Below are 20,262 nucleotides of genomic sequence, written 5' to 3' on the forward strand. Positions count from 1 at the left end.
AAATCCTGCTTCGACTCTCTGTTCAGGGCTGTATCTCAGCCCCCCCTTCTCCGATTTTCACCATTGAGACATCCTTCGAACCGTAGGAGCCAATAGAATTGCCTGGAATTGAAAGCTAGATGATTGACAGCACTATTAGCCAATAAAGCTCAAAAAGGTCCAGCTCTGAAATCTGATTTGCTGAGCTTCCAACCCTCCCAAGAATCCGAGGAGTGTCGGAGAGACACGAATCGAACGGATTCACACGGAGCACCAGCAGCTGGACAAACATGCGTTGGAAGTACGGAGATATTCCATTTTTTCGCTGAGATTCGACCAAAAGTAAGTACAATATTCGATCAAAGCTGTGTGACTTTTTGTGTTCGAAGCTGAATATCTCTGCGATGGTTTACCGGGGAGAGAAATGGAAACTATGTCCGTAATCTCCGTCAGGCGCTCGTGCTTTTTCATGCTGCATGTTCGTAGGTAGCACGTTGCTAACGGAGTGTAGCAGCCTTTTTCTCCGGTCTGTCCCAGTCATATCGAGTATGATTTATGATATTTTGTTATTTGTTTGCTTGGCTGATGGGAGATGTGTTTGTCTCATGTAGAAGTGACCTAGTTCATGTTGTTCCCAGGACGCTGAGGTTTCTGCAGAACTATAACATCACTATATTCGTTCTTCGTGGGTTCTCTGCCAGTTACTTTTAACACAAAACTCTCTAAGTTTTGATGTACTCTGCGTCCAAATGGGGGACCCTCGGGTGTATCTGGTTTTAATGATCTACAGACCGTCCAGGCCTAACAGTGTTTTTATCAGAGTCACTATCCCATTTCACATCAGCTGCTGTCACTTCTTATCTGATGAACAGCAGGACAACCTAGGACTACCTCTGAAACCATAGTCACCACTTTCCTTAATCACTCATCAAGTGTGTTTATGTCTCATTCCAGTTATTGAATTAAATCAGCAAAAGCTTCTATACTTTTTACTTCAGTGTTTTATGTCTCTTTTTGAATTCTTCAGTATTTGTTATAATTAAAATAAATAATCAGATGTGACCATTTTGACTACATCAAACACTTTAACTCTTTGAGCGCTGCAGCGCGGTGGTAAAGCCCCCTGAGGTGAACTTGTGCTCTGTGACTTTGAGCTACATCATTTAAATTGACTGAACACGATGCATACTGCTGATCCATTGACATGCATGTAGAGAGCGTGTATAAGAGCTTAATGTCAAGTCTTTAATGACACTGCTCCAGGATCAGATCCAACATCCAGAGTGTCTCCAGTGTCTCGTGTTAGCTGGACTTTGTATTTCAAACAGGAGCGCTGAGTTTGATCCGAGTCCTTCAGTTTGATGGTCTGTTGGTGATAACATGAGATGTTCACATGTTTCTATACTTCTTCATCGTCATGTGATCTTCTGCTTATTTGACGGGTTCACACTTATACATCATGATAGAAGAATGTGATTGATGAACATTCAAAGTAACACTTTTATAAATCAATACATGTAAACGTCACATTGTGTCTCATCAGTGAGACATGCATGTGATCCAAGTTGCTGCTGCTTCATTAAATCTTTCTGAACTGAGCTGATCTTATCTCTTTAGATGGTTAGTTAGCATCATCTGGTGGACAGATAGGAGAACTACATCACCTGACCTGTGATTTGTCTGATTGGCTCGCTGTGAGGACGCGTTATAAAGTAAAGGAAGGACTCAGTGAAAACTGGATTTGATTTGAGAAAGCATAATACACATTACAATAACCGTCTCCAACACTCAACAACACAACATGAATCAGCTACACGGTGAGGGAGACGAATGAGGAAATACAAACTCCTCTGATAGGTCGACATCTACCACCTGTTGGACAGGTTTTGACGTCTTCCTGGTTTTATTTTAGACTTGGACTCTGAAGTGCTGAGGGTGTGACGGCGTCCTCAGATCAAATGGACACAGACACCAGGACTGACAGGAGGACATGAGCAGCTTCTTCTCTCCAGTGTTTCCTCCACACATGAAGGAGGAACGTGTCTGTAAACTGACCTGAAGTGAGTTCAGCAGGTGAGAATCCTACCAGAGGAGTCTGTACATGTTTGATCATCAGGATCACTTTGATCTCTTTGTGTTGTTTTTCTGTTTCACTGGGTGGCAGAAATGGTTCTTGATGCTGATTGGCTGATAATTTATTTTTGCTTTCAGGTGGAAATATTGTCTATAGTTTTTATTTAAGTTGAAAGACAGTGATTTGATAATGATTTGCATGTATTAGAAAAAGCGCCTAGAACCAACTTGAGTTTGACTCACTCATGAAATATGTGTCAGAACGTGTTTGACAGCTTTTGTACAGTGTTTGTTTCCAGTCATGTGAGTTCTGTAGTGATGAATAACTGCATGTTGTTGTGTTTGTGAGAAGGTGAGGACTCTGCTATGAGTCTCTGTGAGGACAGAGAGGAGGGAGTCCCTCCCTCTAAAACCGCTCTGTGTGGGGAACATGACAGCCAGACCAAAGCTCAGAGGTGAGATGAGGATCTCTAACTGTCCAGGACACATCACTCCACCATCATTGTTCACCCTCTAAGCTCTATGTGTGTTGTGTTGAACAGACCAGACTCTCCTGAACATGGACCTGGATCCAGCTGTATGTCCATTAAGAGTGAAGCGTCCATGGACCCTCCTTCTGCTTTTAAAGGAAAACTTCCTTCAGAGACTCAGTAAGTAAAGATATTGTACATCATTCTAGCTGATGAACACTTGCATATACATTACATACATATATAGTAGCACACATGTGTATTATTAATGACAATGTGTAGCCTTAAAATCACTCCATCTGTTCAAGGAAGGTTTACAGGATTGAAGTTTATCTGTCTTCACAGTCTGTTGCTGGTTGTTTACAGCAGCCTACATTTTCCATCTTTGGGAAGAACGTGAACTGGCTTTTTTAAAGTTCTTTATTCTTCTTTCAATCAGGTTCAAGAAGCAGAACTCAGACTCTCCTGAACGCAGCTGGTCCATGAAGAGCGACCGGTCTACAAGTCCCCCTCCTTTATTCAAAGATGATCAGTCGATAACAGAAAGGAGCTTAATAAGGTAAGGAAAGCATCTGTGATACTTTCACTCCTGCATGCTTAGGATGTTTGTGAAAATGATCAGAGGCCGCTCTCACTCCAAATCACTTTTAGTCCCTTTTCTTCAGGAAAAAGGCTGCGTAGTACTAAAGTTACAGTGAGTAACTCTTAACTGGTCCTGAACCAGTCTCAGTTTAGTCCTGATCCTCTATATGACCTCCATCAGTAAATGAGACCATCAAAGAGAAGATGGTCTGTTTCTATAGAGTTATTCTTAATGCTCGTCATCGGTGCCACTGGGTCAGATTCTGGTGAAATCAGATGACATCATGCAGGTTCACCAGAAACTCCTTCAGCTCAGACTCCAGCAGGGCCTCCAGCAGAGACCGGTCCACCGTTGACAGACCCAGATCCGGCTTCACCTGCAGCCTTGGACCTGTAGTCTGGAGCTCCGGAGGGAGGAGGAGAGCTCAGCTCTCGGCAGCAGCAACAGCTTCTCCTCCTCCTCCTCCTCCTCCAGGAGCAGAGCTTCTCCTCTCTGGGAGTCAAACACCGACACCAGGCTGCTGGAGACCCAGGACGTACTGCTGGACCCGCTGGAGGGAAGGGAGGCAACGGGAGAACCAGAACCAGGACTGAACGGGGCAGACCGTTAGACCCTGCTGCAGTAGAATGAGAGGTTTTCTAAAGGGACTCTGGTGCTCAGAAACACTACCACTTTAGTCCACAGGGACCAACAGAAACAACACAAAGTCAAAGGTCCTTGTAGTAACTTTAAGAGTAGAACTGCTTTTTTCTGTAACAGCATCCTGAAGCAATCAGGGCTCTTAACTCCTCATCAGTTCAGTGTATGAACTCAACTTAAACTGAGTGAAGCGTCCATGCACCCTCCTCTTGTTTTTAAAGGAAAACTTCCTTCAGAGACTCAGTGAGTTAAGATATTGTACATCATTCTAGCTGATGAACACTTGCATATACATTACATACATATATAGTAGCACACATGTGTATTATTAATGACAATATGTAGCCTTAAAATCAATCCGTCTGTTCAAGGAAGGTTTACAGGATTGAAGTTTATCTGTCTTCACAGTGTGTTGCTGGTTGTTTACAGCAGCCTACATTTTCCATCTTTGGGAAGAACGTGAAATGGCTTTTTTAAAGTTCTTTATTCTTCTTTCAATCAGGTTCAAGAAGCAGAACTCAGACTCTCCTGAACGCAGCTGGTCCATGAAGAGCGACCGATCTATGAGTCGCCCTGCTTTATTCAAAGATGATCAGTCGATAACAGAAAGGAGCTTAATAAGGTATGGAAAGCATCTGTGATACTTTCACTCCTTCATGCTTAGGATGGTTGTGAAAATGTAACAGCATCCTGAAGCAATCAAGGCTCTTAACTCCTCCTCAACAGTTCAGTGTATGAACTCAACTTAAACTGTGTCCTTTAGCGGGTCTCTGAATGTACCAAACGCTTGTGTTTTGTATCTGTATTGTTTGTCACATTTTGTCTGCCCCGAGCAAACACCAAGACAAATTCCACAAATGATTGAATCGTAAACTAAAAGAAACACTTTTCTGGAATTTGTACTTATCAGTACTGTTTCTGTTATCAGTGTCGACCAGCAGAGAGCAGACTCTGAACCCAGCTGTGTGTCCACGAAGAGTGACCGGTCCAGTACTGTCCTACATGGACATCAGTCCGATAAACAAGGGTAAACTTTTAAACCAAAAGACATTTTTTTCTCTTATTTCATATGAAGAATTTAGCTGAACATGTCATCATTTAATAGTAATGTGTTTCTATCAGTGTTGATGAGCAGACAGCAGAATATCCTGCACCCAGCTCTCTGTCTGAGAGGAATCATCCATACTGACAAAATGTTAAGAAGCCTAAAAGAACGCCTCTCTCTCTATATAAGTCTTTATTTTTCTGGTTTCTCATAATATGACATGAATTACTTTGTTGTCATTAAGCCTAAATCCTTTTTCTCTACAGGCTTCAGAGATTAAATGTTCCCAGTAGTCGGCATGTCCAGAAGCCTCAGGCAAACTCGGATTCAGTGTTTGAGGTGTGTACATTTGAACTCTGACCTGTGTAAACTGTCCACCTGTAACAGTAGATGCAGCTACGGTTTTGATGAGTTTTAATTATTTTCTGTCGAGTTTGAATGAAATGTGTTTTACCATTGTCGAGGTAAGATTTCCTTTTTTAAATGGAGTCTGGTGGCTCTGAGCAGAACATATTAATTGTATGTTTTGTACGTTAAAAAACCCACCTCTATTTCTTCTGTACACCTTGAGCATGTGACACTGAACGTCTAACCACTGCTGATGTGCAGGTTTGCACCTTGTATGGCAACCTCTGCCATCAGTGTGCAGGGCCTAAAACAGGCTTGTTGGGATCTCTAAAAACAAACTTGACAGGAGAATGTGTGCACCTCTATGGGAAATTTGACCCATGTGAGAGGCATGATATACATGTTATAAATCCACTTTATCATTTAACATTCAAACCAGCAGTTATATTTGTGCTTGTGCTAGTGAGCCATAAAAGCTCCTTTCAATTGTCAGAGCTATAAGAACTCAAATCAAATTCCACTCAGTATCAGTGCTGTCTGCATTGGAGAGGGCCAGACTATTGACTATTAAATGAAGTACAATTTTAGAAAATCTATCAACAGAAAAAAATTGCTATTTTATCTTTGGAGGGAGGTAGGCCAGCGACGAAGTCCAGGGAAATTAAAAAGACAGTAGGAGGTCAACAAGAAACTATGTCTTGGGGGCACACCGGGCAAGCAGCAACATATTTACCCTCCTTGTGAATATATTGCTCCTTGCTCATACTGTTGGTTGTGATCTTCAGGGAAAGAGTCACGTGATAGGGGCGTGACACGCTCAGTGTAAATGTAGCAAAACATATGCGTTTTCAAATGGAAACGTAGTAGTGTGGACATGGCCTCAGGCTTTGACAAAAAATAACATGGAAATAAATAACGGTTATTTTAATTTTATTTTTTGCACAGTGGACTATCTTTCAAAGGGAACACTTCTTATCGTGCAGTTTGTGGTGATACTGTGTCACTGAAAATAAATTGAAAAATGTTATTGTTTTTTTTGTCAACTAAAATGTGTGTCACACTACGTCGCTGTCAAGCTCCTATCCCTGCAGGTGGCTAATCATGATTTGCAGACCCCCGCCCTCGGTAAACTATCAATGGATAAATCTAAAAAAAAGAAAAGTCACGGCGGAAAATAGAGAGTTTAATTCTGCGTGGACGTATTTATTTGCTTTCACTGCTAACGATGCTGGCTTACCTGTATGCTTGATATGTGGTGAGAAATTTGCAAACAACCAAATGTAATGTTGAAAGACACTTCCAGAACAATCGCACAGCATTTGCTGAACAGTATCAAGCTGGAGATGAGCGAAAAAAGAACGATTTCTCAACTGCTTCAGCAAACTGAGCTAGTTTTTTTCTCCTCTTCATACGAGTTTGATATTGTTATAACAGGTAAAATTGCAATAAAATGTCAAGATTCTTGTTCTATAATTTCATGAATACAATAAACTATAGTTTTTGTATGTATAATATAACTATATATATAAAACATTATAAGCTGTGATATCAAATAGCTTTTCCGGCTCCAGACGGATTTTATTTGGTGGAAAATAAAAAAATGTCCATGACATACAAGGTGAAAACAATACCAGCCGCACACTGAGGCGAAGTTTGTCTGGCAACTTGAGGTGTCTAGTTTGTGTTGTGTTTTTTAGGTCTTGATGTGGTAAGTTAAAAAAGTAAAGTACTCCCATGAGGAAAGAGTTTTTGTTTTAGTTACCAAATCTAGATGAAAGATGAAAGCTACAAACTGAAAGCTACACTGTCAAACTAGAAATGTATCAATGCTCTGAATGAACCACAACACACCAGTTAGCAATAGTCTTTCAGTCCATGACGGACAGGTGTGATGTTATTTTCTGTTGGTTTACATTTAAATATGTTTCTGTTTCAGTTGCTTGAAGAAAACATTGTCACTTTTGTGAAGAACGAGTTATGGAAGTTCCAAAAGGTTCTGAGTCCAGATTACCCAGAATGCTCTGATAATGAGGAGGTGTTGGACGGTGAGGAGGAGGAGCAAAAGAGGAGCAGCAAGGAGGCAATTCTGAAGATCACACTAAACTTCCTGAGGAGAATGAAGCAGGAGGAGCTGGCTGACTGTCTGCAGAGTAGTAAGATGATTTTAAAAACGTTAAAATGAAATAGAAGACAACCACTCACTAATTCCATTCTATTATTTATTTTAATTTCAGGAACTAGTGCTGTACTGTGGAAAAGTAAACTCAAATCTAACCTGAAGAAGAAGTTCCAGAGTGTGTTTGAGGGAATTGCTAAAGCAGGAAACAAAACTCCTCTGAATCAGATCTACACAGAGCTCTACATCACAGAGGGAGGGACTGCAGAGGTCAATGATGAACATGAGGTCAGACAGATTGAAACAGCAGCCAGGAAACCACACAGACCAGAAACAACCATCAGACAAGAAGACATCTTTACAGCCTCACCTGGAGGAGAGGAACCAATCAGAACAGTGATGACAAAGGGAGTGGCTGGCATTGGGAAAACAGTCTTAACACAGAAGTTCACTCTGGACTGGGCTGAAGGCAAAGCCAACCAGGACATACAGTTCATCTTTCCATTCACTTTCAGAGAGCTGAACGTGGTAAAAAAGAAAAAGTTCAGCTTGGTGGAACTTGTTCATCACTTCTTCAGTGAAACCAAAGAAGCAGGAATCTACAGCTTTGAAGAATTCCTGGGTGTGTTCATCTTTGATGGTCTGGATGAGTTTCGACTTCCTCTGGACTTCTACAACACTGAGATCCTGACTGATGTTACAGAGTCCACCTCAGTGGATGTGCTGCTGACAAACCTCATCAAGGGGAAACTGCTTCCCTCTGCTCGCCTCTGGATAACCACACGACCTGCAGCAGTCAATCAGATCCCTACTGAGTGTGTTGACATGGTGACAGAGGTCAGAGGGTTCACTGACCCACAGAAGGAGGAGTACTTCAGGAAGAGATTCAGTGATGAGAAGCAGGCCAGCAGGATCATCTCCCACATCAAGACCTCACGAAGCCTCCACATCATGTGCCACATCCCAGTCTTCTGCTGGATCACTGCTACAGTTCTGGAGAAGGTGTTGAAGACCAGAGAGGGAGGAGAGCTGCCCAAGACCCTGACTGAGATGTACATCCACTTCCTGGTGGTTCAGTCCAAACTGAAGAAGGTCAAGTATGATGGAGGAGCTGAGACAGATCCACACTGGAGTCCAGAGAGCAGGAAGATGACTGCGTCTCTGGGAAAACTGGCTTTTGATCAGCTGCAGAAAGGCAACCTGATCTTCTATGTATCCGACCTGACAGAGTGTGGCATCGATATCAGAGCAGCCTCAAAGTGCTCAGGAGTGTTCACACAGATCTTTAGGGAGGAGAGTGGACTGTACCAGGACAAGGTGTTCTGCTTCGTCCATCTGACTGTTCAGGAGTTTCTGGCTGCTCTTCATGTCCATCTGACCTTCATCAACTCTGGTGTCAACCTGATGGCAGAAAAACAACCAAGAACCCTTTGGACTAAAGTATTGAAAACAAAACCTAAGCTGACACATCTCTATCAGAGTGGTGTGGACAAGGCCTTACAGAGTCCAAATGGACACCTGGACTTGTTCCTCCACTTCCTCGTTGGTCTTTCACTGGAGACCAATCAGAAACTCCTACGAGGTCTGCTGACACAGACAAGAAGTAGCTCACAGACCAATCAGGAAACAGTCCAGTACATCAAGAAGAAGATCAGTGAGAATGTGTCTCCAGAGAAAAGCATCAATCTGTTCCACTGTCTGAATGAACTGAACGATGGTTCTCTAGTGGAGGAGATCCAAAAGTCCCTGAGTTCAGGGCGTCTCTCCACAGATAAATTGTCTCCTGCTCAGTGGTCAGCTCTGGTCTTCATCTTACTGTCATCAGAAAAAGATCTGGACGTGTTTGACCTGAAAAAATACTCAGCTTCAGAGGAGGCTCTTCTGAGGCTGCTGCCTGTGGTCAAAGCCTCCAACAAAGCTCTGTAGGCAGATACACTACGGATACATTACCATTACTGAATATGTTTGATATTTTACTTTGATTAAACATTTTGTTTGTATTAATCTCTGTTCCTCCCCTAGGCTGGATGGCTGTAACCTCTTACAGAGAAGCTGTGAAGCTCTGTCCTCAGTCCTCAGCTCCCACTCCTCTAGTCTGAAAGAGCTGGACCTGAGTAACAACAACGTGCAGGACTCAGGAGTGAAACTGCTCTCTGCTGGACTGGCGAGTCCACACTGTACACTTGAAACTCTCAGGTCAGGATCAGGTGATTTACTACAAAGATGATGAAGTTGTCTAAGTGTCAGATCTACTAAGTTCATGGTGGTGTTACCAAAATGTTACTGTGGGATAACAATGTCTACTAGTGTCTCTGCTAATATACATATATAATAGATGGTGTAAACTGAATGGTGAACTGGCCACTATCCTGCTCGGGATCAGTGTTGGATGGCTCGTCCAACCAACATGAACATCCTTTGGCCCACCTGCTTTCAGGGAACCAGGACAGTTTAAGTCGTGGTTTTATTTTGTTAGAGCAATCTACTACACTGGAATAACTTATTTCACTGTAATAATGATTTTAAATGTCTTTACAGTGACAGGATTATCACTAAATGTGTGTTTACAATAGAAGATGAAACCAAAATGAAGGCCTGATGAATGATGAAAATAATTATTCATTGTGTATCAATATAAGATACTCTGTGTGTTGTTTTGTGTGTTTGCAGTCTGTCAGGCTGTGAGATCACAGAGGAAGGCTTTTCTTCTCTGGTCTCAGCTCTGAAGTCAAACCCCTCCCATCTGAGAGAACTGGATCTGAGTTGAAACAACCTGAAGGATTCAGGAGTGAAGCTGCTGAGTGGTTTTCTGGAGAGTCCACATTGTAGACTGGAGACTCTGAGGTGGGTTCACTGTCTGCTGCCACTTCACATCAGCTGCCTTGTTGTCTGCATGTCATCCTCTACAATCATGAAATATACAACTTGTCTGGCTTCATCCTGCTGTTGGATGGATTACTGAACAGGCCTACCGGGCACAGGCCCAGGGGCCCAAAGTGTCAGGGGCCCCCCTGGCCTTTACCTACGAAATGTCACTCAAAAAGACACAAAAAGACTACAAAGAGACACAAAGAAGACTACAAAGAAAACTACAAAGAGACATTAAAGGACCATAAAGAGACATTCAAAGACCACAAAGACACACAAAAAGATGATAAAGAGACACTAAAAGACTACAAAGAGACACAAAGACTAAAAAGAGACAAGAAGACTCCAAAAAGACTCCAAAAGGACTACAAAGAGACACAAAAAGACTACAAAGTAATTTTTGTAAATATATTGATAAATATACTCTATATAATATACTTGATGAATATACTATATATCCTATACTTTATAGACTCAATGTTCATCATTAAAAAAAGAAAGTTTAATTGAATCACACTTAAAGAACAAAAGCTTTTTTTTAATTTTTAGGAAAATAACTGCTAAAGTAATTTAAAAAAAAAACATTTCTGATGTTTACTTTTTTTCAGGGCATTTGGTATTCTTCAATATATTTTATGAATATTTTATTTTCTGATCCGATCTGACGAATCTGGATCATAACTGATCAATAATTTGAAAATGTCTTCACAGTGACAGGATTTTCACAAAATGTCTGTTTACAAAAGAAGATGAAGACAAAAAAATAGCCACTCATGTTTATGATGAAAATAAATATTCATTGTGTATCGATATAAGAAACTCTGTGTGTTGTTTTGTGTGTTTTTTGTGTTTGCAGTCTATCAGGCTGTCAGATCACAGAGGAAGGCTGTTCTTCTCTGGACTCAGCTCTGAAATCAAACCCCTCCCATCTGAGAAAACTGGATCTGAGTAGAAACAACCTGGAGGATTCAGGAGTGAAGCTGCTGAGTGGTTTTCTGGAGAGTCCACATTGTAGACTGGAGACTCTGAGGTGGGTTCACCGTCTGCTGCTAGTGCAGCACCTTCATGTTTCATCAATAACTCTATTTGATTTATCTACGTGTAGATCCATAAAGTGATACATTTTCTGGTAATATGTTCCACTTCACATCAGCTGCCTCATTGTCTGCATGTCATCCTCTACAATCATGAAATGTACAACTTGTCTGGCTTCTTCCTGCTGTTGGATGGATTACTGAACGGGCCTACCGGGCACAGGCCCAGGGGCCCAAAGTGTCAGGGGCCCCGCTGACCTTCACCTACGAAATGTCACTCAAAGGGAAACAAAAAGACTACAAAGAGACACAAAAAGACTACAAAGAGACACAAAGAGAACTACAAATAGACACAAAGAAAACAACAAAGAGACACATAAAGACTACAAAGAGACTCAAAGACTAAAAATACTCCAAAAGACTACAAAATGACTACAAAGAGACACAAAAAGTTACTTGAATATACTATACTATACTTGATAAATATAGTCTATATACTATACTTGATGAATATACTATATGTACTATACATTATAGACTCAATGTTCATCATTAAAAAAATAAAGTTTATTGAATCACACTTAAAGAACCAAACCTTTTTTAATTTTTAGGAAAATAACTGCTTAAGTAATTTAAAAAAAAAAAATTCTGATGCTGACTTTTTTCACAGCATTTGGTATTTTTCAATATATTTTATTAATACTAATAATAATAATAATTTATTTTCTGATCTGCTCTGAAGAATCTGGATCAATACTGATCAATAATTTGAAAATATCTTTACAGTGACAGGATTTTCACAAAATGTCTGTTTACAAAAGAAGATGAAACCAAAATGAAAGCCACTCATGTTTATGATGAAAATAATTATTCACTGTGTATCGATATAAGAAACTCTGTGTTTTGTTTTGTGTGTTTGCAGTCTGTCAGGCTGTGAGATCACAGAGGAAGGCTGTTCTTCTCTGGACTCAGCTCTGAAGTCAAACCCCTCCCATCTGAGAAAACTGGATCTGAGTAGAAACCACCTGAAGGATTCAGGAGTGAAGATGCTGAGTGGTTTTCTGGAGAGTCCACATTGTAGACTGGAGACTCTGAGGTGGGTTCACTGTCTGCTGCTAGTGCAGCACTTTCATGTTTCATCAATAACTCTATTTGATTTATCTACAAATAGATCCATAAAGTGATACATTTTCTGGTAATATGTTCCACTTCACATCAGCTGCCTCGTTGTCTGCATGTCATCCTCTACAATCATGAAATGTACAACTTGTCTGGCTTCATCCTGCTGTTGGATGGATTACTGAACAGACCTACCGGGCACAGGCCCAGGGGCCCAAAGTGTCAGGGCCCCACTGACCTTCACCTACGAAATGTCACTCAAAGGGAAACAAAAAGACTACAAAGAGACACAAAGAAAACTACAAATAGACACAAAGAAAACAACAAAGAGACACATAAAGACTACAAAGAGACACAAAGACTAAAAATACTCCAAAAGACTACAAAATGACTACAAAGAGACACAAAAAGTTACTTGAATATACTATACTATACTTGATAAATATAGTTTATATACTATACTTGATGAATATACTATATATACTATACATTATAGACTCAATGTTCATCATTAAAAAAATAAAGTTTAATTGAATCACACTTAAAGAATCAAACCTTTTTTTATTTTTTAGGAAAATAACTGCTTAAGTAATTTAAAAAAAATAATAATTCTGATGCTGACTTTTTTTCACAGCATTTGGTATTTTTCACTATATTTTATTAATAGTAATAATAATAATAATTTATTTTCTGATCTGCTCTGAAGAATCTGGATCAATACTGATCAATAATTTGAAAATGTCTTTACAGTGACAGGATTTTCACAAAATGTCTGTTTTCAAGAGAAGATGAAACCAAAAATGAAAGCCACTCATGTTAATGATGAAAATAAATACTCATTGTGTATCAATATAAGAAACTCTGTGTGTTGTTTTGTGTGTTTGCAGTCTGTCAGACTGTCAGATCACAGAGGAAGGCTGTTCTTCTCTGGACTTAGCTCTGAAGTCAAACCCCTCCCATCTGAGAGAACTGGATCTGAGTTTAAACAACCTGAAGGATTCAGGAGTGAAGCTGCTGAGTGGTTTTCTGGAGAGTCCACATTGTAGACTGGAGACTCTGAGGTGGGTTCACTGTCTGCTGCTAGTGCAGCACCTTCATGTTTCATCAATAACTCTATTTGATTTATCTACGTATAGATCCATAAAGTGATCCATTTTCTGGTAATATGTTCCACTTCACATCAGCTGCCTCATTGTCTGCATGTCATCCTCTACAATCATGAAATGTACAACTTGTCTGGCTTCTTCCTGCTGTTGGATGGATTACTGAACAGGACTACCGAGCACAGGCCCAGGGGCCCAAAGTGTCAGGGGCCCTCCTTGCCTTTACCTACAAAATGTCACTCAAAAAGACTACAAAGAGACACAAAAAGTCTACATAGAGACATTAAAAGACTCCAAAGAGACACAAAGAAAACTACAAAAAGACACAAAAAGTCTACAAAGAGACATTAAAATACTACAAAGAGACACAAAAAGACTACAAAGAGACATTAAAAGACTACAAAGAGACACAAAAATGTACTTGAATATACTATACCAGGGGTATTCAACTAAAATTTCAAAAGGTCCAGATTGAGAAAATATCCGAGTGCAAAGGTCCGGAACATTACAATAATATCTAACTTGCGCTATGTAGTGCCATATATATATATATATATATATATATATATATATATATATATATATATTCAAGAAGCCTAGTAGTAGTAACGTATCTGTGTAGTCAACAACTGTCAAATCAAATAAAGAAAGTACACATCAATTATATTTTAACAATTATTCTCAGTTTTCAAATTTAACACGATGGATTATAAATAATATATAGAAATACATAAATGTTCTTCTCTCATTTCAAGTAAAATAAGGGCTTCATTTGAAAATAAAATACACAAAAATAATTTTTTGAAAAGCTTCCATCTTCAAAGAAAGTGCTTGATTTTAGAAAAATGAATGAAAATGAAAAAAGGAAAATGTCGCTGGAGTTAACTTTTTTCTTCTCTTTTGTTAACTCCATTTCACATCACAACGGTCTCAGTCAACTTTATAATAAACAATCTCTACACATCTTAACATCTTGCCCTCAGTTCAGATTGGAGTGGGTATGTTTGCTCAAAAGAATCATGTTTGGTCTCATTGCGGTGTTTCACATTGGCGTGTTTAATAATGGCCATGGTATCTGAACATATGAGACAGTGGTTTTGTAGCGCCAGCAGGAAGAACGAACAAATAAGAGTCCGTCCATTCTTTGTTAAAAGCACTGTTTTCGCGGTCCACTTCTCTCTTTTTAGAGCACGCCATGTGAAACTGCTTCTCCAACTTACTTCTCCCACTTCTCTCCCTCTCCTCGTCTCTCCCGTGTCCGTGTGTAAATCTCACTCGGCTCACGATGCGTTTCAGAATACAGATATTCGATTGGCTGAGTAGCATCACGTGAGATGATTTACAATGCATGTAATTGGTCTGTGTGTTTCCTGGACTGCTGACCGAGTGCCGTAAAGGCTAGAAAAGCTGTGCAGGTTAAAATAGAAGCGCTCCGCCAATATGTATATTTCTCAATTATCCATCAGTTATATGTCCGGGTCCGAATAGGACAGCGTCTGGGTCCGGATCCGGACCGTGATCCGCCTATTAGTGAGCCCTGCTATACTTGATGAATATACTTTATATACTATACTTGAAAGACTCAATGTTCATCATTAAAAAAGGAAAGTTTAATTTAATCACACTTAAAGAACCAAACCTTTTTTAATTTTTAGGAAAATAACTGCTTAAGTAATTTTTTTAAACATTTCTGATGCTGACTTTTTTCAGAGCATTTGGTATTTTTCAATATATTTTATTAATAATAATGATAATAATATTTTATTTTATGATCCGCTCTGAAGAATCTGGATCAATACTGATCAATGATTTTAAAATGTCTTTACAGTAACAAGATTTTCACAAAATGTCTGTTTACAAAAGATGAAACCAAAATGAAAGCCACTCATGTTTATGATGAAAATAATTATTCTTTTTGTATCGATATAAGAAACTCTGTGTGTTGTTTTGTGTTTGCAGGCTGTTACGCTGTCTGATCACAAAGGAAAGCGGTTCTTCTTTGGACTCAGCTCTGAAGTCAAACCCCTCCCATCTGAGAAAACTGGATCTGAGTGGAAACAACCTGGAGGATTCAGGAGTGAAGCTGCTAAGTGGTTTTCTGGAGAGTCCACATTGTAGACTGGAGACTCTGAGGTGGGTTCACTGTCTGCTGCTAGTGTAGCACCTTCATATTTCATCAATCACTGTATTTGATTTATCTACGTATAGATCCATAAAGTGATCCATTTTCTGGAACATTTTAGGAAAATAACTATTAAAGTAATATTTTAAAATGAACATTTCTGATACTGATTTTTTTCAAAACATTTAGCTTTTTTTTGTCTGATCCGCTCTGAAGAATCTGGAACAATACATTTTGTAACAGATGTCTCAAAGTTATGTAAAGCATCATCCATTTCACATCTTTTACCAACCTGTTGTGCTCCAGGTTCATTTGAACATTTGCTTTGTGATCAGTTTGTCCTGAATTTTTTTTTTTAAACAAGTCATGAATTCTCCTGACTTAAGCTGCTTTCACACGTCTGCTACCACGCTGCAGAAAACCCTTGTGAAGTTGAGTTCCACATTTAAAAGATGAACACATCTGATTGGATTATGAACAGATTGTTTCTCTTCATCATTTCTTCTTTATGCAGATTGAGTTACTGCAGTTTGTCAGAGGTCATCTGTTCTTCTCTGCTCTCAGCTCTGAAGTCTGAAGTGCTCTGACGTGATCTACTGCATACAAGTTCATGGTGGTGTTACCAACATGTTACTGTGGGATAACAATGTTTACTAGTGTCTCTGCTCATGTGCGTTTGTAAATAATGGTGTAAACTGAATGGTGAACTGGCCACTATCCTGCTCGGGATCAAAGTGTTGGATTGTTCGTCCAACCAACATGAACATCCTTTGGCCCACCTGCTTTCAGGGAACCAGGACGGTTGAAGTCGTGCTTTTAGTTTGTTAGAGCAATCTACTTCACTGGAATAACTTATAGCCCACCTTCTCAATTCCAATTGTAGTTCAAGGTCTTCATATCATACCCCTGTTTCATGGGAGGTGAATTGGAGAGGGTCTACAATAGCTCAATTTAAGTGAATGACTGTGACTAAGGTGCAGAGAGGCCTGGTTAATAATAATAATAATAATAATAATAATAATAATACATTTTATTTATATAGCGCTTTAAAAGGCACTCAAAGACACTTGGTAAAAACACAAACCAATAAAAGCATTTCCTTTAAGAACAAAATCATAACAGTAAGGAACAACACAAAAAGAAAGAAAGAAAACATACATAACTGACTTTACAGGTTAAAAGCAGATTTAAATAGGTGAGTTTTAAGTGCAGTTTTGAAAGTGGCGAGTGAGGGAGAATGTCTGAGGTGTTGGGGAAGGGAGTTCCAGAGGGAGGGGGCAGCAATGGAAAAGACCCTGTCCACCCAGGTCCGATGCTTGGACAGAGTAGGGGGGGTAAGGAGGTTAGCGTCGGCGGATCTGAGGTTGCGGTTGGGAGCGTGACGGTGCAGGAGGTCTGAAAGGTATGAAGGGGCGACGTTGTGAAGGGCTTTGTATGTGATCCGGAGAATCATGAAGTGGATTATTTGCTGTATGGGGAGCCAGTGGAGGTTTTGGAGGACTGGGGTGATGTGGTCTCTGGTACGGGAGTGGGAGAGCAGACGGGCAGCTGAGTTCTGGATGTATTGAAGTTTGTTGATGATTTTGGTGGGTGAGCTGTACAGGATGCTGTTGCAGTAGTCCAGTCGAGAGGTGATGAAGGTGTGGATAAGTGTTTCAGCAGCAGCAGAGGAGAGGGAAGGGTGGAGATGGGCGATGTTTTTGAGATGAAAGAAGGCGTTTTTTGTGATGTGATTGACGTGGCGTTCATAGGAGAGGGTTTGATCAAAAATGATACCAAGGTTACGGACATGTGTGGAGGCAGGAACAGTGGTGCCATATCGATGCAGAGGGAGAAGTTGTGGTGGGATTTGGGGCCGATGATGAGGATTTGAGATTTGTCGCTGTTGAGTTTGAGGAAGTTGGCTTGCATCCAGGTTTTTATATCTGTGAGGCAGTTAATAATGGTGGAGTGGATGGTGGGGGTGATGGATTTGGTGGAGATGTAGAGCTGGGTGTCGTCAGCATAGCAGTGGAAGTGGAGACCATGGTGGCGGATGATGTTGCCAAGGGGGAGCAGGTAGAGGATGAAAAGGAGGCGACCGTGTACTGAGCCTTGGGGGACACCGTGAGAGACTGGGGCTGTGTCAGACTTGAATTTGTTGATGGTAATGAACTGTTCACGGTCGGAGAGGAGGCATGAGGAGGTATGATTTGAACCAGGAGAGGGCTGTGCCAGTGATGTGGAGGGAGGACTCGAGATGGGAAAGGAGGATGGAGTGGTTGATGGTGTCGAAGGCTGCACTGAGGTCGAGCAGTACCAGGATGTTGAGAGAGTGGTCATCTGAGGAGAGGAGGAGGTCGTTGGTGACTTTGATGAGTTTCAGTGAGACAGAGGATATCAAGGTTGTTGTCAGTGATGAATTCATTGATGATTGGGCTTTTGTTGCTTAATGACCGGGTGTTGAACAGAGCAAGTTTCATGGAGTGTTTTGTGATTGGTTGTGGGGATTTGGGGAGGGTTCTGAGGTTGGCTGGATTCACGTGCTGTTTGGTATGATGACGTAATGAGGGAGTGGTTGTACGCCGGTGCTGAGACCACAGAGACGGGATGGAATTGACAGAAGTGGGGCTGTAGATGGTGAACTTGTGCTGGGAACCAATATGAACATCACTGGGACGGATGTAGCAGAGGTTGTTCTTGTTTATGGATTTGTGAATCTGGTGTGAACAGGGCAACCTCTATGTCACAATAGTCTGGATGGGGAGAGCTGCAGCTGAAGGGGTTGATGACAGGGAGGGCCAGTAGGGGGAGCAGTCACGGGAAACTGTGCTCTGAGGTGGCAGCGTAGAAGAAGAGGAAGGGGCATGTGTGTGGAAAGTAAATAGTCAGTCATGAAGACAGGATTATACAGCATGCTGTAAATTAGCCGCTAGCTGGCAGTCCACAACTGTTTAAAAAGTGTAAAAGATTTTTAAAATCAATCTTGGTCAACTCAGACTGGTGGAGGGTTGTATTGTTGATTCCCACATGAACGATAATTCGCCGAATGGTAGACGGGAGGGTGTGCAGCAGACCAGGCAGTTTCAGCAGGATGTCTTGAGCCGTTGCTCCGGGGAAACAGTGTGTGGCCGCGTTGAAGAAACGGGTATTCCGGATTATGGAGTCCTTGATTATCAGTGTCGTCGGGGTGAAGAGGGGACAAGGCGACAACACTGCGCATGTAATACGCATGGATGGAGCCGAGGATTTAACCAGTGGTGGCGGAGTGGACGGGCAAGGACTGAGAGAACGGGGGACCGAAGTCCCGGTGCGAGAGGAGGGCTCAGGAATGACTGGCATAGGGATCTCGGGGGACCCGGGGCTGTGGGTCCCTTGACGCGGCAGCTGGGATGGTGTAGGAAGCTGGGAGTCCCTAGCCAGAGGAGGGAAGTCGTGTACGGCAAGAATGTCATAATCATTCTTCAGCTGGACATTGAAGTTATGGGGTGTAGGAGAGGGATGTAGCTGATGATACAGCTATACTGTCCTGTGAGTTCAAACTCCCATGCATTCATTTGTAGCCCTGTTTAGCCCTTACTTTATACATTGACAGACATTACTTTAACACATGAATATCTAAACAGTCAACATTTATTATAACACCAAAATTGTGACCCACAGAAAAATAAAAATCACACAATAACAGTACCTGGGATTTGATAGTCAGTGTGATGGTACCATAACGTTGGCGCGCTTGTTGGAGCTCATTTGATTCCTCAAGGAAAAGTTGTGGTCAGTACTCACTGATCTTCAGTTACTCAGAGAGCGGTAGATAACAGACTTGGTAAACCCTGGGTCCAGCAGGAGGCGCTGTGATGAGAGGAACATCTGTCCTGCGTCTCTATCTCTCGGTTGCAGCGTAGTCCTGAGCACATCTACTGCAGCAGCTTGTGGCAGTTCTAGACACACACTAGCCAGAAATTCACAAACCCCAATGAGTTTCCTATGTTGCTACTACAAAGGTCCGTGTCATCACATGTTTATCTCCCAGACTCACTCACACACTCGGTGCAAAACAAAGGGGTTTTCCCGCGCACACGCTGGCTCTCTTCACCCAGCTAGCGAAGCCGCTAGCTTGTTAGCAGCTAAGTCCAGATGCAGCGATGACCTCAGCGGCACTTAAAAGTTTTACCGACCCACCCGGCTTCCAACACGGCTCACTTTCTGGTATTATTGGACCATACACGGCTACAAAATACTCTGGTTCTAACTCCATCAACTAAGAACAATAACACACATTTTCTGAACTTATAACTAGTGCTACATCTCTCTCTATCTTCACCCGCTTTCCCTCTTTTTCTCTCTCTTTCTCCGCTTCGCACTCTCCGGTCGTTAGTTCCGCCCCTCTAAGAACCCAGTAGGTTACCAAAAAGTCTCCTCTGATTCTCCTGATTGGCTGGAAACACATTGACACCTGACCAACCAATACGGTAAGGACATGATAGGTACTAGGGCAACTCGAACTGTAGGACACTTGAGTACTTTTCCAAACTATATTTCTCTGCCTATGAACACAAATGCAAATGTACTATTTTACAGAAATTTCAAAAAACACATGTAAACAAATTAGCAGGGCGCTACACTTATTTCACTGTAATGATGATTTTAAAATGTCTTTACAGTAACAGGATTTTCACTAAATGTCTGTTTACAAAAGAATATGAAACCAAAATGAAAGCCACTCATGTTTATGATGAAAATAAGTATTCATTGCGTATCGATATAAGAAACTCTGTGTGTTG

At 41.1% G+C, this 20,262-nt stretch overlaps 1 pseudogene; it reads left to right on the forward strand.

Annotated features, from left to right (window-relative positions):
* Window positions 1-239: 239 nt before the first annotated feature.
* LOC137875106 (NLR family CARD domain-containing protein 3-like) overlaps window positions 240-20,262 on the forward strand; it is a 47,519-nt pseudogene continuing 27,496 nt past the window's right edge.

The sequence above is a fragment of the Cebidichthys violaceus genome, unplaced genomic scaffold (genome assembly GCF_023349555.1).
Source record: "Cebidichthys violaceus isolate CVI_PGR_0920_01 unplaced genomic scaffold, fCebVio1.0.p SCAF_2, whole genome shotgun sequence".
NCBI classification, from domain to species: Eukaryota; Metazoa; Chordata; class Actinopteri; order Perciformes; family Stichaeidae; genus Cebidichthys; species Cebidichthys violaceus.